This window comes from Miniopterus schreibersii (genome assembly GCF_964146895.1).
Source record: "Miniopterus schreibersii genome assembly, chromosome: 4".
NCBI classification, from domain to species: domain Eukaryota; kingdom Metazoa; phylum Chordata; class Mammalia; order Chiroptera; family Miniopteridae; genus Miniopterus; species Miniopterus schreibersii.
The window spans coordinates 45,956,465-45,969,280 of NC_138105.1; the positions used below are offsets into that span (position 1 = coordinate 45,956,465).

Sequence of the window (12,816 nt, forward strand, 5' to 3'; positions counted from 1 at the left end):
AGTGCTCTTCAAGCTTGGTGTGACTTATTTATCTAATTTCTATCTTTCTTACTTGAGTCTCAGCTCCGTGGAAGAAGGTGTTGTATCTGTTTTGGTTACCACTGTATCCTTAGCACCCAATACAGTGCCTGGCACCCAGTACATGCTCACAAAAATTATGTATATGTCCTTTCTCACTCCCTGGCCATCTTGGTGGCTGCACTTGGTTGGGGGCCATCCCACACCTAAGGCAGGAAGATGGTGGCTGCAAAGAAGATAAAAAAGTCTCTAGAGTTGATCAACTCTAGGTTCCAGCTGGCTATGAAAAGTGGAAAATACGTGCCGGGGTACAAGTAGACTCTGAAGATGATCAGAGAAGGCAAAGCGAAGGTGGTCACCCTCGCCAGCACCTGTCCAGCCTCGAGGAAATCTGAAATAGAGCACTAGGCCATGTTGGCCAAGACTGGTGCCCATCATTAGAGGCAATAATATTGAATTGGGCACAGCATGTAGAAAATACTACAGAGTATGCACGCTGGCTATCACTGACCCAGGTGATTCTGATATCATTAGAAGCATGCCAGAACAGACTGGTAAAAAATAAATCATGGGAATTTTTTCTTTAATAAAATTGGCCAGAGCTGAGTTTAAAAACTGAAAGAAAAAAAAAAAAGTATACCTGTATACAGTTGACCCTTGAAAAATGCAGGGGTTAGGAGTGCCCCTCCCCCATGCAGTCAAAACTCCACCTAATAACTTAAGTTGGCCCTCTGCATCGTGAATTCCCAAACAGGTACCAAAAACACAGTTGACCCTTGAACTACACTAGTATGAGGATTCACATATAAATGGACCCTCTCAGTTCCAACTAGTGTTGTTTGAGGGTCAACTGTACGTTGAATTGAGGAGATTTTGGTAAAGCTGCTTTGGAACTGTGAAGTATAACACTGGTGAGCATTAGTTCTGCTTTCTAGCTCAGAACAAGCAGGATAGACTATTCTATTATCATTTGGACTTGAGTGGAACTTATTTCTATCTTGTGTGTTAAGGCTTCCAGGCATTTGCATCTTAAGCTTTTTATTTATACTGCAGAATGAAGGGGTTGGTGCTTCTTTCAAGAAATTTCAGGCAATAGCCAGCAGGTGGATTCATTAAGGAGGCAACAGAACACTCTCATTCCTATTTTTATTTCTTTTTTATAGTTTGGAAACCAAAAAACAAAGAGAACAAAAACATAGCAAAAGATGGGGAACTACACTCTGGCTCTGGAGCTCTTACTTTAACCCCATAAAAATGATTAACCCCAGATTCCCCATGGGGGCAGCTGGGCTGCTGGCTCCCTGGAAGACAGCTTTGTGGAGTGGCAAGTGCCAGGGCCACCCTCAGATATCCTGAGTTCAAAGCCTCTATTAACCTTGGGACTTTGTATAGCCACTTAGTTTGTTTCTCAGTTTCCCCATTTTCAAACCAAAGATCAAATCCTTAATCTCACAGGATTATTGTCAGGATTAAAGGAGATAATGTATCAGAAAACACCTTGTAAACGGTAAACGTAAATTAAAGGTGATCTGATGATACCACTAACCCAAACTTCCCAAGTACAAAAGTGAGGCCTGATATTTCTTTACCATGAGCTGCCCCTTCCTATGTAGCCCTGTGTACGTGATCATGGCCAATGCTGAGTAGTTGTATCTCTCCCTACTCCAGTGGTCTGTGAACTCACCTTACATCCCTAGTAACCAGCAGTGTCGGGTACCCAGTACACTTTAAATAAATGTTTATTGAATGACTATAGGGTGGGAAGCAAGGAGGAGGTAGGTCTGAAGAAAAACGTGAGTAGGGGAGGAGTGGGCTAGATCCCAAGAGAAATTTATATTTTCTTAGAAGTCAGGAAGAACAATTTAAGGCTCCAAATTAGCTGGGGTGCCTCCTCCTAACTCCCCTTGGCTTAAGCCCCAACTCCTAGAACTCTCCTGGACTGGGGCCAGCAATTCAGGGACAGGAGGGAGCCAGGTGATCTTGATCTAGGCTTCATTCAGCTGTGGTGGCCTCTCCCTGGGGGGCCCAGCCGGACTGACTGGGAGCAGCAATATAAGAAGAATGTCCAGATTTCCAGATTTGGGAAACTTTCAGGAGATGCATGCTCTGGTCTCACCCCGAAACAAAGCTGATTGAGTCCAAATACAAAGAAATGTTTCTTTCCAGTCACCAAACCCAACTAAACATCTAGCCATCCATTAAATAGCTGTTAAGTTCCTGCCGTGTGCTGTGCTAGGCGCTGACGTGTAGTAAGCTGAATCACACCCTTGGCTGGTCTCAAGCTGGGGGAGTGTGACTTCTCTTCCATGGGGAAAACCCACGAGGGAGGAGACAATGCCATAGGTCCTGGCTGGGGGAAGAACACAGGCCCTGCCACCCGGCAAGCCTGTACTGCCCTCTCTCTCTCCACTGCTCTTGTGTCATCCTTAGCTCTTGGATACCAAAGGTACATAGTGCCAGCAACACAGGGGACTCCCTTAAATCTTCCACCTTGTGGGGAAATTGCAAATCACCAGATAGGGTGTTGGCCATGCAAGAAGTTTTTGGAGCTACTCAATAGCTTTCTGCAGCAATCCTTTCTGGAGCTGACAAATAAGGACATCATTCCTTTAAAATTAAAATACATTTTATTAAAGGGAAATGGCTCTCTATTGTGAATTGAAACTAGATCTTTTCCCAGCTGGAATGGAGCCCAACTGTCCATGCTACTTGAGGCCTGAGAGATGATGGTCTAGATATTTTTCTAGGGTGAGGGGAGAATGAGCTGAGGACCTATCTTCACCGTGGGCTGCCTCTCACGTGGCATCCAAGCTTCAGGTGATGCAGCTGGAGGCAGAGAGAGACAATGGCCCTGAACTGGATGGCTGAACGTCCTTCACTTGATACAAGACTACTTCAGGGCAGAGGCGGCAACCGTGGAAGGAGATGTAATCACTCAACTGGTCCTGTGCCCCATATTGAATCTATCCTGCTCTTCAGCTTTTTCCACACACAAAGCAAGAGGCTCTTTGTCATTTGAAAAGATTGCACCAGAGCGGCAGTGTTGACTGAGCCTTCTCTGTCGGAGCCACTTTCTCAAAACACTAACAAGCAGGGGCTGCCGAGGGCCCCAGCCAGACCCACACAATTCTGGCCGAGTCCCTTTAAAGCTCCATTTCTGGACGTGCTATAGCCAACTAGCTTTTTGCAAGAAACCCCTCTGTTTCCAAAGCTTGACTGCCAGTTCTTTCTTCCCAGGCCTTGAAGAAAGAACCAAAGGAAGTTGCCTCTGCTCATGAGTGTGGCATTTGTGAACAAAGGGGCCTGTGTGTGCTGCAACAGCATGGCTCTGGATCCAGAACACGGGCACTGCTTGGCACGTTAGTCTGGAGAGCCAGCAGCGTGGCCGAGAGCGTGCATTAGAATACAGATTGCTGCTGAGCCTTTGGGGCAGTGCCCATCATGTGGCTGGTCCTGGCTTTGGCAGCCCGAGATTCAGCTGTCAACAGCTTGCAGGCCTGTTTGCTGCATGGCCAACATCCTGTGTGGTGATTTGACAAGAGTCCCAGGCTCTCTTTGCATATCAGAACTCCGGTCTCTGTGCACCAAGTGTGGGATGACTGCATCTGAACCACTGAGACATTCTCTGCCATTGACTGGCCACTCAGTGAGCTCAGAAAGTGCAGCTGGAAATTTCTTTAGAGCCTTCCACGTACAGCCCTTCATCCAGACTTTTCCATCTCTATTATATGTGAATAGACACATCTAAATGTTAAAGGTACTGTCTTGAAAAAGAGCTGAAATAATTCATCAGATTCTGAAAAGATAAGAAAATCAATGGCCTCTTTATTTTCTAAACAAACCCTGGATAATAATTAGTGACATCACTGTGGGACCCAATCTAAAGGGCACTGTCCAAGTTAGCTGAGACGCATCTTATATATTTCCCCTTTTAATCAGCTGCAATACTTTGGTGTAAGCAACTTGTAAGAGGATCATGGACTCATCAGTGTTAAGGCTTCTTGTTTACTTGTATCTCACACTCAGTGAAATCATAAGCAGGGTAAATATGTCCCTCTTTGATCACATCTGTGTGTCCTTCCATCTTTCTCATGTGCTCACCTCCCCGATGCCTCCATCTTCTGCCCATCTTCATCGGGCTTCTCCTGCCCCCTTCCTTCACTCTCCTACCTCGACCTCAAGGCTCATCAGATCTTGCCAGATCACTCAGCTCCCACCAACAGTCACCAAGCAAAACAACAGCTTGCATGCAGAGAAGCCCTCACTACCTTGGTCTTTGCTGTAGCTTTGAGACTGAACACTCCTGGAGAAATCCACAATCCTATCCGGGCTGGGCCACCACAAATTCAAGGCCCTGACCTCCACTGGGCCCTCAGTGCTGCTGCCCATCTCACCTTTACCTGTTCTCAGAGATCTCCCTCCTCTATGCCCTTGGGTGACCATTCCAAGTGTTCTAACACTCTCTTATTCCAGTTCTCCCAGTCAATGTTTAGTCTCTTATACTCAGCAGATAAACTTGTCTCCAGTGTTAAGGCCATCAGGCTCACCCTTGGTCCACTTCCCTCCCCCTTCTTACAAACACCTCCTAATCCAGATCTACTCTTACCTTCTGTCCCAGAGGTGTGTCCCCCTTTCTGTGCCCTTTACACTCTCCCTTGATGTCCATTGACAGACTTTGAGAGTTACCTCCTCTGTTTTGTTTTTATAAAATGTCTTCCGTCTCCCATTCAGACTCTAAATACAGGGGAAGCCTGATGGCCTTGACATTGGCCTTGGTGATTAGAGTGCGAGAAAGGCGAGGGGGCAAGAGTGGGATGGCAGCATCCCCGCCTCTTAGGGGAGGCACAATGCCTTCAGCAAGGTAAGGAAGGTGGGGAAGAGGTGGTTTTATGGGGACATTGCCTCTGATTAACGTTCTGGAAATGCTGGATTAGTGGTGCCTGTGGGAGAAGGTAGGGCTAAAGATCTTCATTAGACAGAGGGACTTGAGAGCTATTTGCACATCCCATGAGAGAGGATGCGCTTCACCAGGGAGCATGTGTGGCAGAGCAAGACGAGCAGTGAGTCTTGGGAGACACCAACATGCCTGCGACACGTGGCGAAAGAGGAAGCCCTTTCAGAGGGACAATGGAGAATGGAGGATGTGGCTTAGGGAAGTGAGGGGATCAGGGAATGTCAAGAAGGGTAACCCAGATTTTCAAGTGCCACAGAAAGTCTTAGTCAGGAAAGGACTGAAACCAGTCTATGCAGTTTGTTATCAGGGAAGACTTTGGTCACCTGAGTGACAGCAGGTTCAGTAGCATTGTGGGTGGGAAGAGAAGACAGGACAGAGCTGAGAATGAAAGGATGCAGAGACAGCAAGAAGTTAGGAAGAGAATGGGAGACGGGAAGTTGAGAAGGAACGAGAGGAAGGCCTGGGGCATGAAACTTGAGTATACGGATGGTCCCTGATGTATGATGGTCAAAGTACGATATTTTGACTTCATGATGGTGCGAAAGCAACACCCATTCAGTAGAAACCATACTTCAGGTGTTGACCTTTTCTGGAGCTAGTGCTTTGGGTATGATACTCTCATGATGCTGGGCAATGGCGATCATGAGGGTGAATAACCGATACTCTACAGTGTAGTATTAAATGCACCTCAGGCTTACAAAATTTTCAATTTAAGATGGGTTTATCAGCATGTATCCCCATCAGTAAGTCACAGAGCTTATGATGGCATTTTCCAGAATGACAATCAGAGGCAATTTCCCATGAAATGACCTCTTCCCCACCCCTTCCACCTTGCTGAATGCATTGTGCTTCCCTGAAGGGGTGGGGATGCTGCCACTCCATTCTGTTGGCAGCCCTTACCATTCCATCTGGCTGCCAAAATGACCCCTTTGAAAGGCAAAACTGGACTTGTCAGGCCCTTACTTAAAATCCTTCCATCGCCCCTCTGTGGTCTCAATGCTGCAGATTGTACGAGCCGTCTCACTGGAGCCGCTACCCTTCTCTGGAGTCTCAATCTTTCCTCCTCAGCCTCACAAAATGCTTTCCTCATTTTCCTTTTGGCTCGGAGGGACCTGCCTCCTCCTCTGTCCACACATCTCTTCACTTGGCTGACACTTACCCATCCTTTAAGACCAAATGAGTTGACCTCTCTCCGTTCTGCCTCCACAACCATCTTGTATGTTCTCCTGTGATACCCTAAGCCTAACCCCACTGTTACAGATTGAATTCCATCCCCAAAACTGATAGTTGAAACCCTAACCCCCAGTAGCTCAGAATGTGATCTTCTTCAGAAACTAGGTCATTAGAGATGTAATTAGTTAAGATGAGGCTAGACTGAAGTAAAGTGAGGCCCTACCCAATATAGCTCATGTCCTTATAAAAAGGGGATTTTAAGCACAGATACACACACAGGGAGAATGCCATGTGAAGATGAAGGCAGAGGTTGGGATGATATTTCTACAAGTCAAAAAACACCAAAGATTTCCAGCAAATCATCTGAAGCTAAGGGAGAGACCTGGAGCAGACCTTCTCTCATGGGCCTCAGAAGGAGTCCATCCTGCCAACATCTGGATCTCAGACTTCCAGCTTCTGAACTGTGAAACAACAGATTTCTATTGTTCCAGCCATTCAGCTGGTAGTCCTTTGTGACGGCAAGTTATGGCAGCCCTAGGAAGCTAATAGGCCCACCTTTGCATTATTATATTGTATTGTCATTGCCGGCCCATGTCCCCCACTCTCCACTGTGAATTTCCTAAGGGCAGGAATTGTGTCTTACTCATTCTGTATCCCCAGTGCTGAAAACAATATCTACAGCATAAAAGACTCAAGTATTTGATGAATGAACGAATGAAAGGACAACAGTCCCCAGAAGTCAGACAAGCTGCAGACTAAAGAGCTTAACTGATTTATTGCCCTTCAACTCCCTAAAAATTTTTTTTCCTAAGGATTATTGCTGAATCTGTCTATATCCTCCTGTTCCTCCGGGGTGGGCGTGCTGGTGATTCTCTAGTTGGCCTTCCAGAGGAATGTTCTACCCTTTTCTGCCCATTTCATGACTCTGGCTACAGGTCCTGCTGTGCAGCCTTCTCTCAAGGTTCCAGTTCTCAACCATGCTCTGTCCCTTGGTCCCTTCAAGACTAGAAATGGGTAAGACATTTGGGTACCAGGACTTCATTCTTTGTGTCCCCTTAATTCTGCCCATCCCTCTGTAAATAGTTTCCTCATTCAACTCTGGCAAGACACATGCTTCCTGCTAGCACCCTGAGGAATATAGTTAGTAGGCAGGTAGGTGGGGACCAAGATGATAACCATGGTGCAAAAATAATCACTTGGTATTTTAAAAAAATAATCTTTTTAATCCCATTGCTCAATTCCCTCCCAGTTCTGTTTTCAAAGCATCACATACCTAGCATTTTTACATAAAGCCTGTTATTTGACTAAATATAGAAAATGTTTAGTTTAACTTGACATTTTATTGAATACCTACAATTTGCCAGACACAGTGATAGGCATTGAGGATCCAAAGAGGAAACAATTCTGTTTCTACTCGAGAAGACCCAGAGTTTAGTGGTGAAGGCAGAGCACGGAGCTGTGAGAGCACCAAGAAGGGTACTGTGCCTGGCCTTCGGTCAGGTCTCACAACTGCAGAAACACTGAAATGTGGATGACCTCTTCCCCAATCTAGACATCTTAGAGCTACACTAGTCCTTCTACTTCAATTGTTTTTCATAGAATCATTTTCACAATTTTCATCAGAGAGCTAAATACACACGAGGTGACTATTTAGCATGTTTTGGGGTCAAAGTTCCAACTTTGTATTTTCTCTTTTCCTAACATTATAGGACCCTTGAGTTGGCAAAGACTTTAAATAGTCACTTACCCCAGAAATTCCCAATTTTAATGATTATGAGAGTGCCTCTTTAAAACAGAGCTTCCTGCCCAGCTGGATATGGCTCAGTGGTTGAACGTCAATCCAGGAACCAAGCAGTCACAGTTTGATTTCTGGTCAGGGCACAAGCCCGGGTTTTGGGCTAATCCCCATTAGGGAGCATGAAGGAGGCAGCCAGTCCATGATGTTTCTCTCTCATCGATGTTTCTATCTCTCTATTCTCCTACCTTCCTCTCTTTCTAAAAAATCAATAAAAACATATTTTAAAACCAACAACAACAAAAAATAGAGCTTCCTGAGCTTCATAGCCAATCAAAATCTGAAGGAAGGGGAGGGCCAGAGGAGAGAGGAACCAAGAAATCAGAATTTTTGCTTTTGGAAACCTTGCAATGATTCTAATGTTCAATTCAGTTGAGAATCATTTTTCTAGATTAGCTCTTATTTACAACTGTATTTAGACCAAAGTTTTTCCAAATGTGGTCCTTCGGCCATCTGAGTATGTCATACTGGTATAAGAATAGACATACAGATCAATAGTATATAATTAAGAGTCCAGAACTAAACCTTCACATTTATGGTCAGTTGATTTTCTGTTGGACCCTTACCTCACACCATATAAAAAAGTAAATTCAAAATGAATCAATGACCTAAATGTGAAAGCTAAAACTATAAACTCTTAGAAAAAAATAGGTATAAATTTTCATGACCTTGAACCAGGCAATAGTTTCTTAGATATGACACCAAATGCTCAAGAAATAAAAGAAAAATAGATAAAATTAGACTTCATCAAAACTAAAAACTCTTGTGCATCAAGAGATTATCAAGCAGATGAAAAGTTAACTCACAGCATGGGAGGAAATATTTGTAAATCATAAGTTTGATTGGAGATTCATATCTAGAATATAGAAAGAACTCCTACTACTCAACAAGAAGAACAAAATACCCAAACAACCCAATTAAAAATGGGGCAAAGCACTTGACTAGAATTTTCTCCAGAGAAAAACTAGAAATGCTCAGTAAGCACATGAAAAGATGTCCAACATCACTAATTACTAGGGAAATTCAAATGCACAGCCCGGCCAGGCGTGGCTCAGCGGTTGAGCATCGACCTAGGATCCAGGAGATCAGTGTTTGATTCCCAGTCAGGGCACGTGCCTGGGTTACAGGCTAGGCAGCTGATCAATGACTCTCTCATCATTGATGTTTCTATCTCTCTCTCTCCCCCTCCTTTCCTCTCTCTGAAATCAATAAAAAGATATGTTTTAAAATAAATAAATAAATAAATAAATAAATAAATAAATAAATGAATAAATAACCAAACAAACAAAAAACACAAATGCACAAAGAGCTATCCACTTCATACCCACTAGGATGGCTATAATAAAAAAGATGGACAATAACATGTGTTGGTGAGGATATGGGGAAATTGAAACCCTCCAGCATTGCTGGTGGAAATATAAAATGGTTCAGCTGCTGTGGTCAATAGTTTTGGTAGTTCCTCACGACCTAGCAATTCCACTCTCTTGGGTATATGCCCAGGAGAATTAGAAACATATGTCCATACAAAAATTTGTACACAAATCTTCACTTCAGCATTGTTCATAACAGCTAAGAAGTGGAGGAGACAGTCAAAATGTCCATCAGCTGATTAATGGATAAGCAAACTGTGATCTATCTAGACAATGAATATTATTCAACCATAAGAAGGCATGAAGTACCAATACACACTGCAATACGGATGAGCCTTGATAACGTTATGCAAAATAAAGAAGCTGCCACAAAATATCACATATTGTACAATTCTAATAATAGGAAACGTTCAAAATAGGAAAATCCATAGGGACCAAAAGGTAGTTTAGTGTTTACCAGGGGTTGGGGGAAGAGGTGAATGGGGAGTGACTGCTAATGAATGTAGGTTTCTCTGGGTGATGACAAAAATGTTCTGAAATTAGACAGTGATGATGGTCTTGCACCTTTGTAAATATTGAAAACAACAACATTGACTTGCACAGCTTAAAAGGGTAAATTTTATGATATATGAGTTATATCTGTTTTAAGAAAGTAATTAATTAAAACAAGTACCTGGTCACTTCAAGCCTAGGAGTCTGCACTTGAAACGAGTCTCCAAGATGATCCTTTGGCACATTGACATTTGAAAACCGCAGAATCTCATTTGTATCATTTTGTCTCCTAAAAATTTGAAGAATTTTAAATCTCTTAAAAAACAAAACAAACAAAAAGCAAAAATCAGACCACCTAGGGCATAGTAAGTGATCATTCATTGAACAAATATTTAGCTGCTGCCTGCTTTGTAGCAGGTAGCACGCTGAGACCAACGAGCTAGTCGCAAGCCCTGCGATATAAAAGTTTAGAGTCTGGGAGGGATTGCAGGCAACAAACAAATAGTTACAGCACAAAAAAAGACAACTGTGACATCTGCTTTAAGGGAAGTTTGTTCAGAGTAGGGCAAGGTCCGTGTGGAATCCCAGAATCAGCCCGGAGGAGCCAAAACAGAGGCAGTATTTGAGTGAAGGCTCAAGATCTGGGCACCTAGCAAGGGGGATGGGAGGGCCCTCCAGGCAGAAGAACAGAGTGCACAAAGGCACAGGGGTTTGGGAAAGCTTGATATATGAAAGCAACTGAAGCAGGTTGAAACAAATGCCCACAGGAGAAGAGGCAGAAGGGGAAGCAGAGAGTTACAGCTTTTGTGCAGAGAGGAGCCACTGGAGAATTTAGAAAAACAGGATACCCGTCCTAGTTTGGGAAGATTAATCTGATGGAAGGCTGGAGATTGGAGTAGAGGGAACAGGGGGTGGCAGGCTGGTGGGAAGAAGACTTTGTTTAAAATGATGAAGGTCCAAACTAGGGCAGTAGAAGGGAAAGGAGGAGAGAGATTGATTCTACACTTATTTAGGACGGAGTACGTATAGGCCCTGGGGACTGATGGAATGCACTGTAGGTGGATTAGCAGCATCCGCGGCCTCTACCCACTAGATGCTACTAGTAACTCCCCAGTTGTGAAAAAGAAAAAAATATCTTCAATATTGTTTGGGGGGCAAAATCTGCTCTAGTTGAAAACCACTTGTCTAGGTTAACTGAATCCTGTAATGAGATAGGGTCACATCTCCAAGTGCTTTTGTGTACCCAGGTGATAGGAAGCTGGGCTCCACTGAGCTTACAGATCTGGCCATGCGACCATTTTTGTCCTTGTTTGCTAATAAATGTCCGCATGTGAGGCAGAATCTGGTCTGACACGTGCTCCGATTATGGGGTTATTGGGGAGGAGAACTGTAACTCTTACCTTCCTCTAACAATTGGGAGACACCATTAGCTACCATATAGATAGTAGTTATTAAGAACAACCAACCTGACTTAGGTCAGTTTGCAACTGAATTGTCAAAGGTGATTTGCTGTGTTCTGGCTGGAAGAGTGATGCCATTCCCTGAAATAGAGGATCCCCCAGGAGAGGGCTCATGGCCCAGGGCAAGAGGGAGATGCAGCAGAGCTAGACCAGGAGCTTTTAGAAGGCACAGAATGGATTTCTTCTGGGTTTCTCAGTTGATTGGTTTATAGGAATTCTCACTCCAAACTCATGGGTGATTACCACAGCATGGCCCAAGCATAGTTCTGCCCAGCTTTGAGGCCAAGCAGATCTCCTCAACAGAAAGCTCCACGTTGATGGCCATGGCACATAAGTAACAGTCATAGAATGTCTGAGTGGAAAAGGCCTCAGAGAGATATCACCTGTCATCACAACAGTTCTGTGCCCCACATCAGCATGAGGTCTGGAATCCATCCACACTTCTCTGTCCCCTCTATCACCACCCTGGACCTTGCCACCACCATCTTCCACCTGGACTGCTGCTAAGCCCTCTAACTAGTGTTCCAGTGTATTTCTTCTTCCTCTATGTCCTACTGCCTATAAAGCCTCCAGAATGATTATTCATAAATAAATCTAATTTGTAGTGCGGGATTCCTAATGAAATGCCTTCAATGGTCTCCCACTGCATTTAGAATAATTCTGCAGTCCTTGCTCGTTTTACCAAGTTTTGCAAATTCTGGCTTCCAACACATCCAACCCTCGCTTCTCTATTAAACTCCAGTCATCCTGGCCTCCTTTTGGTTTCTGGGTTGTGTTCGCATCTTTCTCATCTGTGGCCCTTGGACTTTGGTGGTCCCTTTCCCAGGAGTTCCTTTCTCCAGGTCTTGCCATGGCTGCCTCCTTCTCAACCATCAAGCTCCGTTCAGATGATACCCTCTCAGAGAGGCTTCACTCGCCTTTCTTAGCTGGGGAAGCTCCTGGTGTCCCACCCTGGCTGTCACATCACCTTCTCTGTCCTCTGTTGCCACTTTCACTGTTGTAAATTACCTTCTTTCATGATGGATTTGGTATGCTCCTCCCTCTAAAATGCAGCTCAGACCCCTGGGTGCAAGGGATTGCCCAGACCTTGGTCAGCATTTTGTCTCAGGTGCTCAATTGATATTTGGTGAAGAGATGAGTAAATTTAGGGTTTGTGTCTGAGTAACTCGTACACAGTGACAGCCAAGAGATCTCTCTGTACCTTTGTGTTCACTGGGAATTAAACTTTGTCTCTACTGACTACCATGAAGGCCTACTTGCAGGTTACTAATCATTTTAGAAGCCCCCTGATCCATTGTCCTGCCCCACAAAAGAGTGGAGATGTCCTTGTTTAAAGAGCCTTTCGGCTAAACTTCTCAAAATTTTTGCTCCTGTTACTGTGGTTCTCTTCTTTCCCTCCCTCCCTCTCATTTCCTCTCTCTGGCTTGTTCCTGAAAAGTTGTGTTAATCAAATAGTTTAACGCTGAATCCCTCTTCCTGTTAACTTCCAGAGTAAGCTTCAGAAGCCTGCTGATTCAGTTCTGAAGGCTCTGATTGGCTGCACGTTAGCTTTTG

General features: G+C 44.3%; 1 pseudogene across 1 annotated transcript; it reads left to right on the forward strand.

The window, feature by feature from the left end:
• Positions 1 to 237: 237 nt before the first annotated feature.
• On the forward strand, positions 238 to 583 carry LOC308556154 (large ribosomal subunit protein eL30 pseudogene; annotated as a pseudogene). The gene has a single exon. The product of its transcript is annotated as a large ribosomal subunit protein eL30 pseudogene (transcript).
• Positions 584 to 12,816: the final 12,233 nt, after the last annotated feature.